Source organism: Eschscholzia californica, unplaced genomic scaffold, assembly GCF_041429995.1.
Source record: "Eschscholzia californica isolate CP2 unplaced genomic scaffold, dmEscCali1.0.p SCAF_1, whole genome shotgun sequence".
In the NCBI taxonomy this organism is placed as follows: Eukaryota; Viridiplantae; Streptophyta; class Magnoliopsida; order Ranunculales; family Papaveraceae; genus Eschscholzia; species Eschscholzia californica.
This window is the reverse complement of record NW_028238198.1, coordinates 68,321,533-68,337,534: the sequence shown is the minus strand read 5'-3', so window position 1 is coordinate 68,337,534 and position 16,002 is coordinate 68,321,533. Positions and strand designations below refer to the sequence as shown.

Genomic DNA, 16,002 nt, shown 5'->3' with positions numbered 1-16,002 from the left:
TAGAATACGTACATAACTGCTGAATCTCTGTAAATGTCATAAAAAATAACTCATTACGGGGTCAGTGAAAAAGTTGTAAGTTGATCACGAAACAAGCTACTTAATACATTATTTAGCAACTACAAATTTCATCGGAAATAACTCATTACGGGGTCAGTGAAAAAGTTTCGCTTATAACATTAGAGTTAGGTTGTGCTAAAATTGACATTTAAATTTCTGCCTGATTAAATCAAAACAAAAATTTTGTGTATTAAATTCATATTGCTTTCTTCTCAGAAAGGTAAAAAAAAATCATCTCATTCTCTCTGCTTATTGTTGCCAAATTCTCATGAATTTCAATATAAAATATACTAAACCTGGATTAGACTTTGTTCTAATTTATTGGTTGTACTATCTCCATTCAATGAACTTATTGAGCGTCGGTAACAATTTCATATTTTGCGGCCCATATTGATGTACTTTCCAAAAGTTTAAAAATTTAATTAAAATGCGTGTTACGCGTGATGCAATAAGAATTATATCTTCATATACTCCTGCCCAATTTCATCCAACTATTCTTGCCATTGGAAAATTGAGATTTCTTAATGGATCTTTACATATATTATATAGTTTTGAAGCCTAAAAACCTTGAATTGTGAATTATTTAGTCATTGGACTACTCAACTCAATTTTTCCAATTTTGACAAAGTGCGTCTCAATATTCGTTTTTTAGTGACAATAGTTTCTTTTATTATTAGGTTTCTTCGTTTAAGAAGTCTATTTTTGCTAGATAACTTTTGTAGCACTTACTCTCCCCTTCTTTTCCAACCACATTCACATCTGTCTCCTTCCAAAAACTAAAACCCCCCAATCGCCTGCAGATTACAGACCGATTAGTCTGCTTAACACTACCTATAAAATCATAACCAAAATTATGGCAAATCGACTTAAACCCGTTTTGCCAGATCTTATCTCCCCTTTTCAGACGGCGTACGTGCCAGGTAGGCAAATCATCGATAATATCATAATCAGCCAGGAGTTTATTCATTCTTTTAAGAAAATCAAGGGGCCAAAAATCTACTTTGGTCTCAAACTAGACATGTCCAAAGCATTTGATCGCATTGAATGGAGTTATCTAGATAACATCATAAGGCTTATGGGCTTCTCCCCGTTTTAGATCAACCTCACAAATACCTGTCTTACTACCAGCTCCATGGCAGTTCTTATTAATGGTCGTCCTGGCTCGGTTTTCAACGTCAGTCGAGGGATCAGACAAGGTGACCATCCCTCGCCTTTCTTATTCGCCATTGCCATGGAAGGCCTCAGTAGGTTATTAGAGAAGAACAATAACCAAACACCATTTATCGGTTTTCCTATCCCTAAGTCCGACCTTACCATCAAAAATCTGCTATTTGCAGACGATTGTATCATCTTTGGACAAAACTCTCTAAAGAATATTTATCAACTCGAACAAATCTTGAGGGAATTCAGCAAGGCCTCATAAGTGTATCTATACATTATATTAAACTAGGATCCTCTATTTAGTTCAGATAGATAAAATCTTAGATAAGGTCCAGGATAAGGCTACAGTCTAATGGTACACTATCCTATATTAGTGTTTATGAAAAATGATAAACCCACAATCTAATGGCACAGGCACATTGGAAACTAATAAACTAATAATCAGGCTAAACTTCAAATGGTGAAGTCAAACTCTGGTCTTTGTGTATGAGAGGTGTAAGAAAGTCTTATGAGGGTTAGAAGAGTGGGTTGTATTTTAGGTTTAGTGTGGTTTGTCACACTGAATCAATACTTCATAACAACCTAAGTAACTCTAACTAACCTCTAACAAACTCTAACAAACTCAACTAACTTCTCTATATAAGTTGTAACTCCTCTTGAATCAATACAAGTTTTCTGGTTTTCTAATACTAATAACACTACAACAGTACACAAGGGTTTTATACCAGTTTAAGTTGGAGAAGATTGTAAAAGGTACGTGGTTCCGATAAAGTATTAGGTATATTCCAAGTTCAAGATGTTATTAGATGAATACTCAGATGAAGAGAATCCTGATTTCGATATCAAAGTTGATGGACCCATTGTGCTTCATTGTACCACTCAAGTATTTGATCATGTACTTCAACATCTCAAGTAGTCAATTAATCCGAAAAATATGACCCGAAGAACGAAGAGTTAAAGTCGAAGAAGAGTGTACTCTATTATTAAGATGATTAGTTTAAACGGTATCTCTTCACAAATGTTTAGATGAATCTTAGGCTTTTAATGGTTCACGGTTATGCTTTAAGTCCCCCCCTCTTGTATTCGATTTCATTCAATAATAATAACAACAATAATAGGTAGGTGGTGACTCTAATGACGGATGCTCCATGAAGTGCCAATCTAATTGGGATGTCACATGTAGCACAATGAAGATATCACACCTTTCATTATGTTCTTTTACTTGTTGATTTTGCTTTATTTACTTTGCCAAATTATCATATTTCTTAATTTCAGAGGAGATTTATTTTGCCTATTGACTTACATTTTTGTTTGTTTGACAATAAAGTTTCGTGTATTCTATTTTGTCCCTAGAAAAAAAAAATTTATGTTGTGTTCAATTCTATTTTGAAAACAATTTTAACTTAATCGCACTAACTTAGTGGGTCTATTATTCAAACTAAAAAATATGCAAACTACTGACGAAAGTCCATTACAGTATGCATTTGTGACTCTTTGCAAAGTAATTTAAATAACATGTGAACCACCTAACTTTCGTTATACGTCGCAAACATAGGAGAAGAGAGAACGGACAAATGGAGGTTAATTTAGAGGCAGGATGCTAGAGTAGAGTAATATTTGACTATCTAATGAAATCAAAGAGAAACAAAATCTAGATTGCAACTACCTAGTTTATCCTAGACAACTAAAACTATAGATTAAATTAGACAAAAAGAACTTAGTCATTTCCGAATTTCAGTTGGAGTCTACCTCCACAAAATCCCTTTAGCTTCTCTATAAATGTCCATATTTAATACACAATCTCTCCTCTCTTGTGATTTAGTAGAGGAGATCTGTTTTGGCTGTTGGTTTACATGTTTATTTTCTAAATATTTTATTTGTCCATTAAATACTGAAATTGTCACGGTTTTAATATCGTGCCCACTCATTTACTTTTTACTTAATATCAACTTAATGGTCCACGATAAATCAGTACTTGTATGCTTACTAGGTATAACTCGTGCCTCCGGCACGGCTGTTATCATTTGAGTATTTAACCAATACCATGATCGAAATTGAAGTTCCCATAAAATACCTGGAATGAACCAAAAGAATATTAAATTTGTTAAATATCTATTGAACTTGTAAAAGAAGGGTACTTAACAAATGTTAAAAAAATATATCGTAGAACGAATTCTTCAACGTATAGTTTCTTTAGTCACCAACCCAAAACATTAATTTATTTTTATTGTGCAGTTACAAGCCAATCGAAGTTTAATATATGGGAGTCAAATCGAACTCACATAAAATGACTAACGGGATAGACAATTATACGAATTACCTCATGTATTTCAAAGTACATGTTTAAATTCAAAAGTAATGTAATATAGAAAATTCCCAATCTATAGTTACCAAATGTTCTGATAAGTCCATCTGAACATACAATAACTATAACTATACCCTTTGTAGCCGGAAGAACAATCTCTTGGTATGGGCTTAATCCATAAAAAAGTTACGAAACATCTTGATAAGCTATACCCTTTGTAGCCGGAAGAACCAATACCAAGTGAGAACTTCTACTCGGAGAAGGAAAAGTGTTATATTAATTCTCTAATTGCTGTTGTTGAGAATATTGAATAACTCTTAAGGGACTATGTTTCAATTTTGTTCCGGACCATGGTTTTACAACAAGCCCGAGGAACAAATGCTCATTTACTCAAGATCTTTCCAATTGGTCATTTTATTCCAAAGCCTTGATCTTTGAGCATTCTCTGAACTGATAACAAAACCAAACACTTTAACGAATCAACAAATCAACTAAAATGCTAGAATTTTCAATTAAAAGGATAAGAGATGGATAAATAATTGAAAACCTACTTTGAGAATGCGTTCGCATCTAATCGAGAACATATCAATCGATTATCATATTAAAAACAAGCCTAAAAGATCCATTACTGAACTCAATCAGTGAATCAAATAAAACCCTTGAAACCTCAATTATAGAGATTCTTAAATTACAAAGCCCCTAATTATGAAAAATAGATCAAGTTAAATGGAGTTGGGATATATTTCATGCAAAATATAATATAATTACGATTACAACTAATAATACCATGTAATGTCCAATATAACAATGGAAAACATAAAATATAAGACACCCTAAGATAAATAGTTGCAACAGAAAAAAAAAAAAAAGTATGTACGAAGACCACCCGTTAATAGAGTAATTTTATTTTTTATTTTTTTTTATTTTTGTTTACCTAAGAAAGAGAAGAATAGTTTAGAGACTACACAATGTTGAGGATATGAAAGTCGCCCGTTCGATTCATGTGCTCACCCTGACATATATCCTTTTTCTTTCTTCCATTCCTAGCAGTAGTCGGACAAAGTTGTTCAACAACCTAATAAACAAAGTAAATTTTATAAAGAAATTAAACAAAGAAGAACTGAAAAATAGAAGAGGAGAATATACCAAGCTTGACTTGTAGAAATCATTGAATTAGATCCTCTCTATCTAAGAAGAATGACAGTGATTATTAAAGAAAAAATTAAACAAAATCAAATAAAGATAGAAAAAAAAACCTACCTCGTGATGTCGCTCATACAAACCAAATGGGAGTTTCATTGATTTGAGTATCTTCAAAGAATATTTAAGCAGAGTTTTTATGAGGATGTGGATATGAAGCCAAAGAAGATGAATCCAACGTGGATTCCATGTGCAGGAGACTTAGGGCGCCAAAAGATTAACGTGGATTTTCTGTTAATAACAATTAATGACTAAACGAAATTAATGACTAAATACGTGTATATTGAAACCGAAGAATCAACGGCCCCCAAAAGATCAACGTGGATTTTATGTTAATAGCAATTAATGACTAAATGAAATTAATGACAATATGTGTATATTAAAACTGAAGAATCGAACGGTTTAATTTAGTTCTGATCTGGGGCAGACGGTCGGATTTATCTCTAATGTTTATCCCAGTCAGCACTCTTCAACCCGTTTTATTATATAGACTAGGCATAGTCTGTGCCTCCGGCGCGGTTAAAGACCAACTTATAGTGCAAATATAGTTACATGTAAGGAAAAACCATATTTACTCCGGCACGGTTAAAGACCAACTTATGGTGCGAATATAGTTACAAGTGAGGAAACACCATATCTACTCCGGCACGGTTAAAGACCAACTTATGGTGCAAATATAGTTACATGTGAGGACAAATCATATCTACCATCCTTTCCAGTTTAAAAGAAGTTAAAATGTGAATGATCCTGTGAAATAGTTTGAGGATGGAGAGAAAATGTAAGGAGATATTTCTAAAGATAACAATTTGAAGAAGAGTTGTATATGTAGTAAAACATTTAATTTTATGTTGTGAACAAGTTCTTGAGAGTACGACAAGCAACACATGCTCACTAAATAGGAAAAATAAATCGAAATAACTTCATTGAAAACTGCCATAAAAATTTGATACAAATTGAAATTTAGAGGAAACAACTTTATTACAAAATATAACAATATAGTAATACTATCATTTAATCCCATCTGCCGCTTCGAACACCAGAGTTATATAATCTTCACCCTTATAGTTATACTTGTGTATATACTTAATTTCATCAATTCCATGTTCTGAACTATGTCTAATGAGTAGTTCCTTCGCATGAGGGTCATAACTTCGTCCCCACTTTGATGAGAAAATTCTTCTTGATCTGGCCGTACACAGTAGCATAGTAAAAAGATCAGACTAAGACAATGTGGAAACCATTTAAATTATTTTAGCATAAATAGATGACAAAAAAAGACCCAAACTTAATATTAACTTCACTCTTATGATTAATGGAAAAACCCTGGTAGAAGAGTTCATACAATCCAACTTTTTTATACCCAAGACAAAAGTTAAATAAATTAAGTAGGACTATACTAAATTTTACAAAGTCGACAAATTTGAGAAGTTAATTATTACAGATCTATATACCTTAAGTGTGTTTGTCTAATGTAAGAATGTGATTTTCATCTCATCTATTACCCACTTTGGCAAATTTCATGATCTAGATTTACAGATTTCAAAATCTCCGGAGAAGAATCCTAAAGATGGAAGAAAGAAGAAGTATGAAAACTCTTTATCGAATCAAGATTAAGAATCCAAACCCAGATGAAATATAATCTCTTCGAAGAGGAAAGAGAAGGAAGAGAAATATAACAGAAGTAATTTAGGGTTAAGCGAATAAGCGAGAGACGTAACATCGGAAACGACGGGAAGATGAAGAAACTAAAATTGGTAACATCTTTTGAAATTGAAGATTCACGTGGGTTAATGAGAGAAGGTGTAGGGTTATGTTCTTCTCAATGGTTGGATCAAATAATAGAGGGTCAGGATAAGGGGTCATCTTTTGTTCTCGTCCTAGTCAGCTTGTCCTAGTTAGATTGTCCTAGTCAGATTGCATTCATTTTGTCCTAGTAAGCAAAAACAAGTTCTGTTTTGTTATATAGATATCTCATTCACCAAATAACAGATAAATAACATGTGTGAATTCTGTCTTAATATTTTTTGTAAGAGATTTTAGAATAATATGGAGGAAGTATCAAGTTACCGAGTTGAAATCAATGAAGGCAAACAGATTTGTGAACCAAAATCGATTTGACCTAGTGTTAACTGGAATGGAAATTGGTTAAGACACCGATTTTGATTCATAAAATCGATTCGACCCCACTTATTTCAAAGATGCGAGGAGTGTTTCTAGAGTGGGGTGGTCCATGCGAATCAACCAGAGTCAAAGAGGCGGGGGAGACACTATTAACAAGGAACGATACTGGGAGGAAAAAAAAATCGGGAGTACAAAATTTTAAAGAGAAATAGAAAAACATTCCGACAATTTCAGTTCGCGGAAAAACAAAAAAAATATTGTTCAAAATTTTGTACTAAAAAAAAAAATCTTAACACGTAAACGTTAGCCTGGACAGGAAAGGGACACCAATAACTAAAGATATGGACGTATATAGAGAACGATACTTGGGAGAAAAAAAACTTTCGGGAGTACAAAATTTTAAAGAAAAATAAAAAAAACATTCCGACAATTGCAGCTCGCAGAAAAACAAAAAAAAAAATTAATAAAAATAAAAAAGATCTTAACACGTAAACGTTAGCCTAGATAGGAAAGGGACACCAATAACTAAAGATATGGACATATATAGAGAACACGGTCTAACTCTTAGCGAGTCATGAAGTTTAATTCTGCCCTAAAACCGAAATGTAATCTTATGTCATTCTCGAATCAAATAAGCTATTAGTGTGGGCATGAATATTTGCGAAAAGTTGTCCAGATGTTTTGGCGGATGCTTCTATGGCGTTTTTGTAGGTGAAACGATTACCATTTATGCATTAAAAATTGAGTTCACGTATTATGTCATATACATAGCTCGCGAGAATAAATTTGAAGCTAGTATTACTTGATCAAAATCTCAATTGCAATAAAATATATCGGCCCGCTCGACTTAGATTTCAAATTTGGCGACCATCATAAATGTATCTATACATTATATTAAACTAGGATCCTCTATTTACTTCAGATAGATAAAATCTTAAATATATAAAATCCAGGATAATGGTACACTATCCTATAAAACCACAATCTAATGCCACAGGCACATTGGAAACTAATAAACCCACAATCTTATAAAACCTCCAAATCCAAATTAGAAAGTTTTCTCTGTATATAAGTTAACTACCCAAGTAAACTATTCACAAACTACTAAACAAGTCATTGAGATCTTATACCCTCTGCTCTCTACTGAAATTATTTCTGTCTCATCTTTTTCATTCCCTACCAGTACCTTTTATCTAAGTCTTGTTTCCAATTGATCCTTTCTCACCCAATAATGAAGATGATGAAGATGTTTTCATCTCTAAAAACAAAGTTTGGTAAGAAACAAAGTCCATTCAAGTATGACCAATTGTTAGCAGAGGATACTAATAATACTGCAACAGTACACAAGGGTTTTCTACCGGTTTACGTTGGAGAAGATAGAAAAAGGTACGTGGTTCCGATAAAGTATTTGGTATATTCCAAGTTTAAGATGTTATTAGATGAATACTCAGATGAAGAGAATCTTCATTTCGATATCAAAGTTGATGGACCCATTGTGCTTCATTGTACCACTCAGGTATTTGATCATGTAGTTAAACATCTCAAGTAGTCAATTAATCCGAAAAATATGACCCAAAGAACGAAGAGTTAAAGTCGAAGAAGTGTTAAAGTTGAAGAAGCGTGTACTCTGTTATTAAGAGATTAGGGTATCTCTTCACATATGTATAGATGGATCTTTTTTTATAATCCTAGGTTGGTCATCTGTTGAATTCTGGGATATGCTTTAAGTCCCCCCCCCCCCCCCCCCCCCTCTTGTATTTCGTTCAATAATAATAACAACCATAACAGGTGGTGATTCTAATGATGGATGCTTCATGAGGTGTCAACTTTGTTGGAATGTCATGTCCAGCATAATGAAGATATCTCACCTTTCCAGATATTAACATAGCGAGAATTTTAATCTATAAATATTTTGATATGTTATTATACTTGTTGATTCTGTTTTTTTTTTCTTTGCCAAAATGTCGTATTTCTTACATTTGAGAGGAGATTTAGTTTGGCTATTGATCTAGAATCGGGATACCATAGGAAATGAAAAATCAACTATTGATTTGAAAAGAAAAACAACAGTCATTTTTGAGTTAATGAAAATTGAAGGAATAGGGTAGTTATAAAATCCCTACAATATATGAATATCTGATGAAATCAAAGAGAAACAATATGTGGATTGCAACTACCTAGTTTATCCTACACAATTAAAACTAGATTGAGATTAGAAAAAATATCTTATGTAGTAGTTTTAGAATTACAATTAGAGTCTAACTCTAAAAATCCCTAAAGCTTCTTCTATATAAATCAAATTCCTAATTTATTTAATACACAATCTATCTGTGATCTGACGCTAGCTTATAATTCTCTCTTGCGTTTTGCTTCTAATAATAAGAGTTATTTCTCTCCTTTCTTCCTTCCAACCAAATAGTTAAGTTGGAGATGTTTTCGTCCCAAAAGAGAAAATTGGGTAAGGAAAAGAAAGACTTCAAATATGTCTCATTGTTAACAAGGGAGAGTACTACTGCAATATAAAAGGGTTTTCTACCGATTTATGTCGGAGAAGAATGCAAACGGTACATTGTTCCAATTAAGTTTTTGGTATGTTCAAAGTTTAAGATATTAAGTATTAGATGGATATTCTATGAAAGTCATGAACTTGATACCAAAGTTGAAGGCCCCATGCTTCTCAGTTGTACCACTCAAATATTTGATCATGAACTTCAACATATCAACCCGTTAAGATTTAAAATTTAAGAGACGGGTATTTGGTTGTCAAAATGATTTGTATAAATATTTGATTTATTTTGTCTATTGATTTACATGATTTTTTTTACTGAATATTCTATTTGTCTATTTAATATGGAATTGTCACTTTCTTTAATATCATGCGCCCTCAATTACTTTTTAAACTTAATATCCACTTAATGGTCCAAGTTAGTCTACGATTCCAATTACTTTGAGAAATATTTACTCTGGGAATCATTTTCTCCGTTAATATTTCCATATTTTCATCCGTTCGGTAGCCGAAAGAAAAAAAGATTGTTTCCCATTTTTCCACTTACCACTGTTTGGTTCACTAGGACAAAAGATTCGATTTTAGTAATTTTGTTTATCTTGTATAGAAAGAGAAATTATTGATCTTGAAACACAAAAATTTCTATTTTCCAAATATTTTTTTAATGTCCTAAGCCAAACTAATCAGACTTTAAACTGATTAAGTCTGTTTATCTTGGTTTAGATTGCCGATTCGAACAATAATATAATTGAACAGAACTTCGTTGCGACACTTTAAAACCGTAATGTAAACCAACAAAATTTTATTTCATAATAGTTTAGGTCATGAAAACGGTTGATTTAGCTTGAGTCGAATTAAAATCAAAATTTAAGTTTATTTCGACTAGAAAACATTGGGTTTTGTTGGGTTCGGTTTCATTTGGCTGATTCATTGCACCACTCAAGAATTTGATCATGTACTTCAACATCTGAAGTAGTCAATTAATCGGAAAATTATGATCCAAAGAATGAAGAGTTAACGACGAAGAAGAGTTAAAGTCGAAGAAGTGTGTACTCTGTTATTCAGATGATTAGTTTAAATGGTATCTCTTCACATATGTTTAGATGAATCTTATAGTCTTTTAATGGTCTGATCATTTGTTAAATTCAGGGTTAGGCTTTATGTCCCCCCTCTTGTATTTGGTTTCATTCAATAATAATAACAATAGTAGGTGGTGATTCTAATGATGGATGCTTCGTGAGGTGCCAACCTAGTTGGGATGTCACGTGCAGCATAATGAAGATATCACCTTTCAAGATATTAACATAGCGAGAATTTTAATATGTAAATATTTTGATACGTTCTTTATTTGTTGATTTTGTTCTTTTTTTACATTCTCAAATTATCGTATTTCTTACATTTGAGAGGAGATAATGTTGGCTATTGATTTAGTGGCAGGATCCGGTAAGAAATGAAAATCAACTATTGATTTGAAAAGAAAAACAACAGTCATTTTTGAGTTAATGAAAATTAAGGGACTAGGGTGGTTATTGAATCCCTTGTATTTTTAAATACCTAATGAAATCAAACAGAAACAATATCTAGATTGCAGCTACCTAGTTTATCCTAGACTAGTTTATATAGTCGTTATAGAACTTCAGTTGGAGTCTAACTCCAAAAACTCCCTAAAGCTTGTTCTATAGAAATCAAATTCCTAATTTATTTAATACACAATCTATTTGTGATCTTACGCTAGCTTGAAACACTTCAAATATGACTCATTGTTAACAAGGGAGAGTACTAATAATACTAGTGCAATACAAAAGGGTTTTCTACCGATTTATGTCGGAGAAGAACTCAAACGGTACATTGTTCCAATTAAGTATTTAGTATGATCGAAGTTTAAGATGTTATTAGCTGAATATTCTTATGAAAGTCATGAACTTGATACCAAAACTGAAGGCCCCAATATTCTCAGTTGTACCACTCAAATATTTGAACATAAACTTCAACGTCTCAACTAGTTAAAACTTGAAGTTATAGAGATGGGTATTTGGTTCTCAAATGATTATATATAAATATTTGATTTATTTTAGCCTTTTTTTTAGGGAGTATTCTATTCGTCCATTTAATACGGAAATTGTCACTTTCTTTAATATCATGTGTCCTCAATTACTTTTTAAACTTAATATACACTTAACGGTCCAGGTTAGTCTACGATTCCAACTCAAAAAAATAAATTTATATTTAAATCCGTATTTTGTATGTTTATAACTGTAAAGAAAATAACAGATATATAACATATGTGAATTGTGTCTAAGTTTTAATGAAGAGATTCTAGAATAATATGGTGAAAGTGTCAAGTTACCAAGGTTAAATCGATTAAGGCAACCCGATTTGTGAACTAAAATCGATTTCACATAAAGCTAATTGAAGTGGAAATTGGTTAAGACACCGATTAAGATTCTCAAAATCCATTCGACCCCACCGATTTCAAAGATGCTGAGGAAAGCTTTTAGAGTGGGGTGGTCCATGCGAGACACTATTAACAAGGGTCGATACTTTGGAGATCAAGAAAAAATTTCGTAGTACAAAATATTAAAAAGATATAAAAATAAACAAAATTTTCCAACAATGCTGATAGGCCTAAAAATAGGTCTATTCCCCAAGTATAGGGAGTCAAGTTATAGTATGTTAGTAAATTTGTGAATCATCCCAAGGGATAGGTAGGCACTTCGGATATTGACGGCGAGTTTAGCCCAATAATCAAAATGTCAAACTCCATATTCCCATGTATCTCCATTTTATCCAAGATTTGCTCCATTTATGCTCAAGAATTTTACTTCAAGAAATCCAAGTGATAGCTATTTTATTGCCACCCAAATAAGAAAAAGAAAGAGAATGAAGAAATTAGATGTAGAAAGAAGTTGGAAAGAGTAGATGCAAGGGGATAAAGATGATAGAAGAATATGGAAGGAAGAAGGAGAAAACTATTAATGGAAGAATAATAGTGGTAGAGAAGAAGTAGTAGTAGTAGTAGTAGTAGTAAGAAGAACTAGTAAGAAGAAGACTAGCTACTACAACTAGTACTAAATGAGAGGGAAGAAGAAGGTAGGAGAAAGAAATAGGTAAGAGGGGATTGAGAGGGTTTTCAAGTCTAAAGAGAAAAGAAGGAAGAAGTGCTATTAAATAGAGTTAGGGTTTGTGTAGGGTTAAAATGGTAGAAAATGATAAATTGGGGATTCTTTCTGGAATTTTGGTGAAAAGGGAAGCTTCCAAGCAGCTAGGGTAAGATGCCATGTGTCGGCTATGAACTGGGAGAGAGAATCTGGCCGTTAGAGTGTTAATTCGGATGATAAGGTGCAACCGGTTATAAGATATTAAGGTGAGACGATTCAGCAACCGTTAGATCTTGAAGCGCGCGGATCTGGAGGGACGGGAAAGAGCCACGCGTCCAGGAGCACGGGATCTAAACTGTTTCTGGCGCACGGGATAAGTGATAAAGGAGCTGATGCACAGGAGTCGTCGGATTTCAAAAACACGGAAGGAAGCGGCTGAGATTAAAACGTGGGGTTGGGACCACTGAGTTAAGCTGCAGCGCGCTTCACCTGATCAGGACTATAGGGTCCATTTCGCTGCTTAGCAAAAACACGGGATTTGGATGCACCGGCCTCCGTCCTTTGACACGTGTCCCGCAGAATACCGCATGCCCGAATTTGCACCGATTAGGTTGCTTCTAAAGGCACCGGGTTAAAAGGCTGTTAGCATCCGAAAATTTTGTTGATTCGGGTCAATGACGATTGACCCGAGTTCTCTATAAGCACCCATTTTTAATGTGGGTGATGTTCACCTTGGTTTGCATCTTCATCTTCTTCTAAAATAAAACCAATTCATTTTTCTCCAAAAAAAAATATACCTTAGAAGTTGATTGATCGAGATAATAGCACAGACAATGGGACTATAAGTTGACATGTAGCTTTAATTTTGAATAAAACTGAACTGTTAGCCACAAAATTAGCATTATTAGCCACAAAATTACACCATTGGTAAACAAGAAAAATTAACTACTGACTATAAGAGTTGAGATGGGAAGCGAAATAGATTATCATAATTGTTAGAATCACCATATAGTGTCATAGAAAGACGATCCAGTTTTAGAGTTGTTCAATGTACTAGACTTCCTGTGTTCCCAGCATAGTAGTGAGTCCACCAAATCACATTTTATTCTCACACTAGGGTTTATTAATCCAGATAAATTCAAGCTTTTTAATTGGACAGAAACAACTCGACCGGTTCTGTTATTGCAGGTAATTTCAGTCCAGTTACTTCACTTAGAACCAAAAATCCAACTGGGTAAGATTTGTTGAGAATTATTTAACCAAGATGGATGGAGGGGTTGGGGTTAACTTAACTTAGGCAGGTGCCTACATAATTGTACGGTGCTAACAAAGAAAAGAGCAGTTGGCCATGGTGCTAAAAGAAATGGATGCTAACAGCCTTTTGGCCCGGTGCCTTTAGAAGCACCCCACCGATTATATCCCACCTGGTTAACAGAATTTGACCCATCTTTGACTTTGTATACTTCACTCATCCGGACTCCGATTTGACTTCCGTTTTCTCCTACGAAGTCGTCTCGACCTCTACTTTTCAACCACGCATTGACCTTGTCCAAATTACCAGAATGTCCTTGACTCCAAATGACCAAAATACCCTTCATTCATCTTTTTCTCGTTTTTAACCGTTTTTCACACCTAACTCTGCAAAAGACACCTAATCAAGAAAACCAACCATTTTATTATAATAAAGACTCGAAATCGACTAACTTGACTAAATTAAACGACTTAGATGGGACATTTTTATAACCCATCAAATGTTGTTGTGGGAAAATAGAAAGAAAAAAACAAATTACCCTCCAAAAACAAATTATTGGCCTTAACAGGAGGGGCCCCAAATAACTTAAGTTAGAGCATCTCCAATGCAAGACTCAATCTTAAAATCTTAAGTGCCACCTAGGACTTTAGAGTTTTTTTTTGAGAAAAAACCTCTCCAATGCAAAACTCAATTGAGATCTTAAGTTGAGAAAAAACCTGTCCCGTTCTTTTGTCACCAAAATTAATAATGAAGATGATGAAGATTTTCTCATCAATAAAAAGAAAGTTGAGTAAAGAAAAGAGTCACTTCAAGTATGTGTCATTGTTAACAAAAGATAACAATAATACTACAACAATACACAAGGGTTTTGTACCGGTTTACGTTGGAGAAAAATGCAAGAGATACGAAGTTCCGATAAAATATTTGGTATATTCAAAGTTCAAGACGTTATTAGATGATTATTCTTATGAGAATCAAGAACTTGATATCAAAGTTGAAGGTCCCATTCTACTCAATTGTACTACTCAATTATTTGAATATGTATTTAAACATCTCGAGTAATTTATGTGAATATATATTTAAACATCTCAAGTGAATGAAAATATGTAGCATTATTTTCTTTCTTATTATTATTATTATTTTATGTTTCTTAACTTGACTGTTTGGGCTTGAGTTTGTTCATAATTGTTGGTTGTAAATTTATTGGGAGGATTGTTGTTTATAATTTGGTTCTCCTAATTAGCCTGCCGCCCGAAGGGCCAAAGTAGTTGCTTTTGTTGCCTTAGGTCTCGGCCAACCTTGGTTTAAATCCAAAGATATATTCTAGAACACAATTTGAAAATTGTTAGGAATATGAAAAAATATATAGTTAGATTAAAATATACTTTTCCAACTTTGAGGAAATTGGCCCAACTTTCTAGCCAAATTCTCTTTCGTAAAAAAAGGATTCATCAACTTTTTCGGCTTGGCTCAATCGCTCCTGTGCAACGTCTGCAAATATGTCAATAGATATGCTGCGCAAGTAAGGTTGCTCAAAGTTATGTACATTCTATACAGGTTTGTATATATGTGCGCAGCGGTTGCACAGTCTAAACATATTTTTTGGGGGATTGCTAGTGCCTATAGCCAAAAGAAATTCTTGTTCATGAAGTGGGGGTAATCTTAGTGCAAGTTTGTGAGACCAACAATTGAAGTGGGTCATCCCCAAGAGTCTATAGGCAGTCAAACCAATTTTATAGCCCGACGTTCGTATACACTAGAACAGCTGAGTTGTTGTGTTTGAGGACACATCCGATAAAACTAGAACGGTACCGAGAAGATTAGTGTGGGCGTGCACAAGGGTGACATATACAACTAGAGAAATGGGCCAACTCTTTTTATTTTTCCCATCTTCCATGCTTGATTGATTCTACTTTCATCTCATATAAAATACTTCTTAGGGTTTTAATAAAAGAAAGGTTTTTGTTGATGACAACACACCATGTTTAAATGTCATGTCATGCAGAGGAATATGTTCTAAATTGACATCTTTCTTCTCTTGAGAGAGAAAGGAATCTAAAGTTAAGAAGCCCCATAAAAGTTTATCTTTTCTAAAATTGATAGAGCATGAGAATAATCAGTCTAAACTTCAAATGGTGAATCTTCTAAAAGGAAAAGATAAAACTTCTTGAATACATATAGTTATGAATACATCATTCATTTGCTAACTTAATCTCCAACATTTCTTGACATCATTTTCTTTTTCCTTTCTAGATTCCTCAAATTCACCATTTGACTTCCCTTCCTTCTAGTGTGTTCA

The 16,002-nt window shown here is 33.5% G+C and overlaps 1 non-coding gene across 1 annotated transcript; it reads left to right on the top strand.

Annotated features, from left to right (window-relative positions):
- The first annotated feature begins 15,478 nt into the window (after nt 1-15,478).
- Nucleotides 15,479-15,580, top strand: LOC147568591 (U6 spliceosomal RNA). Its single transcript, XR_015231534.1, has one exon. It is a non-coding gene; the product is annotated as a U6 spliceosomal RNA (small nuclear RNA).
- The last annotated feature ends 422 nt before the right edge of the window (nt 15,581-16,002 follow it).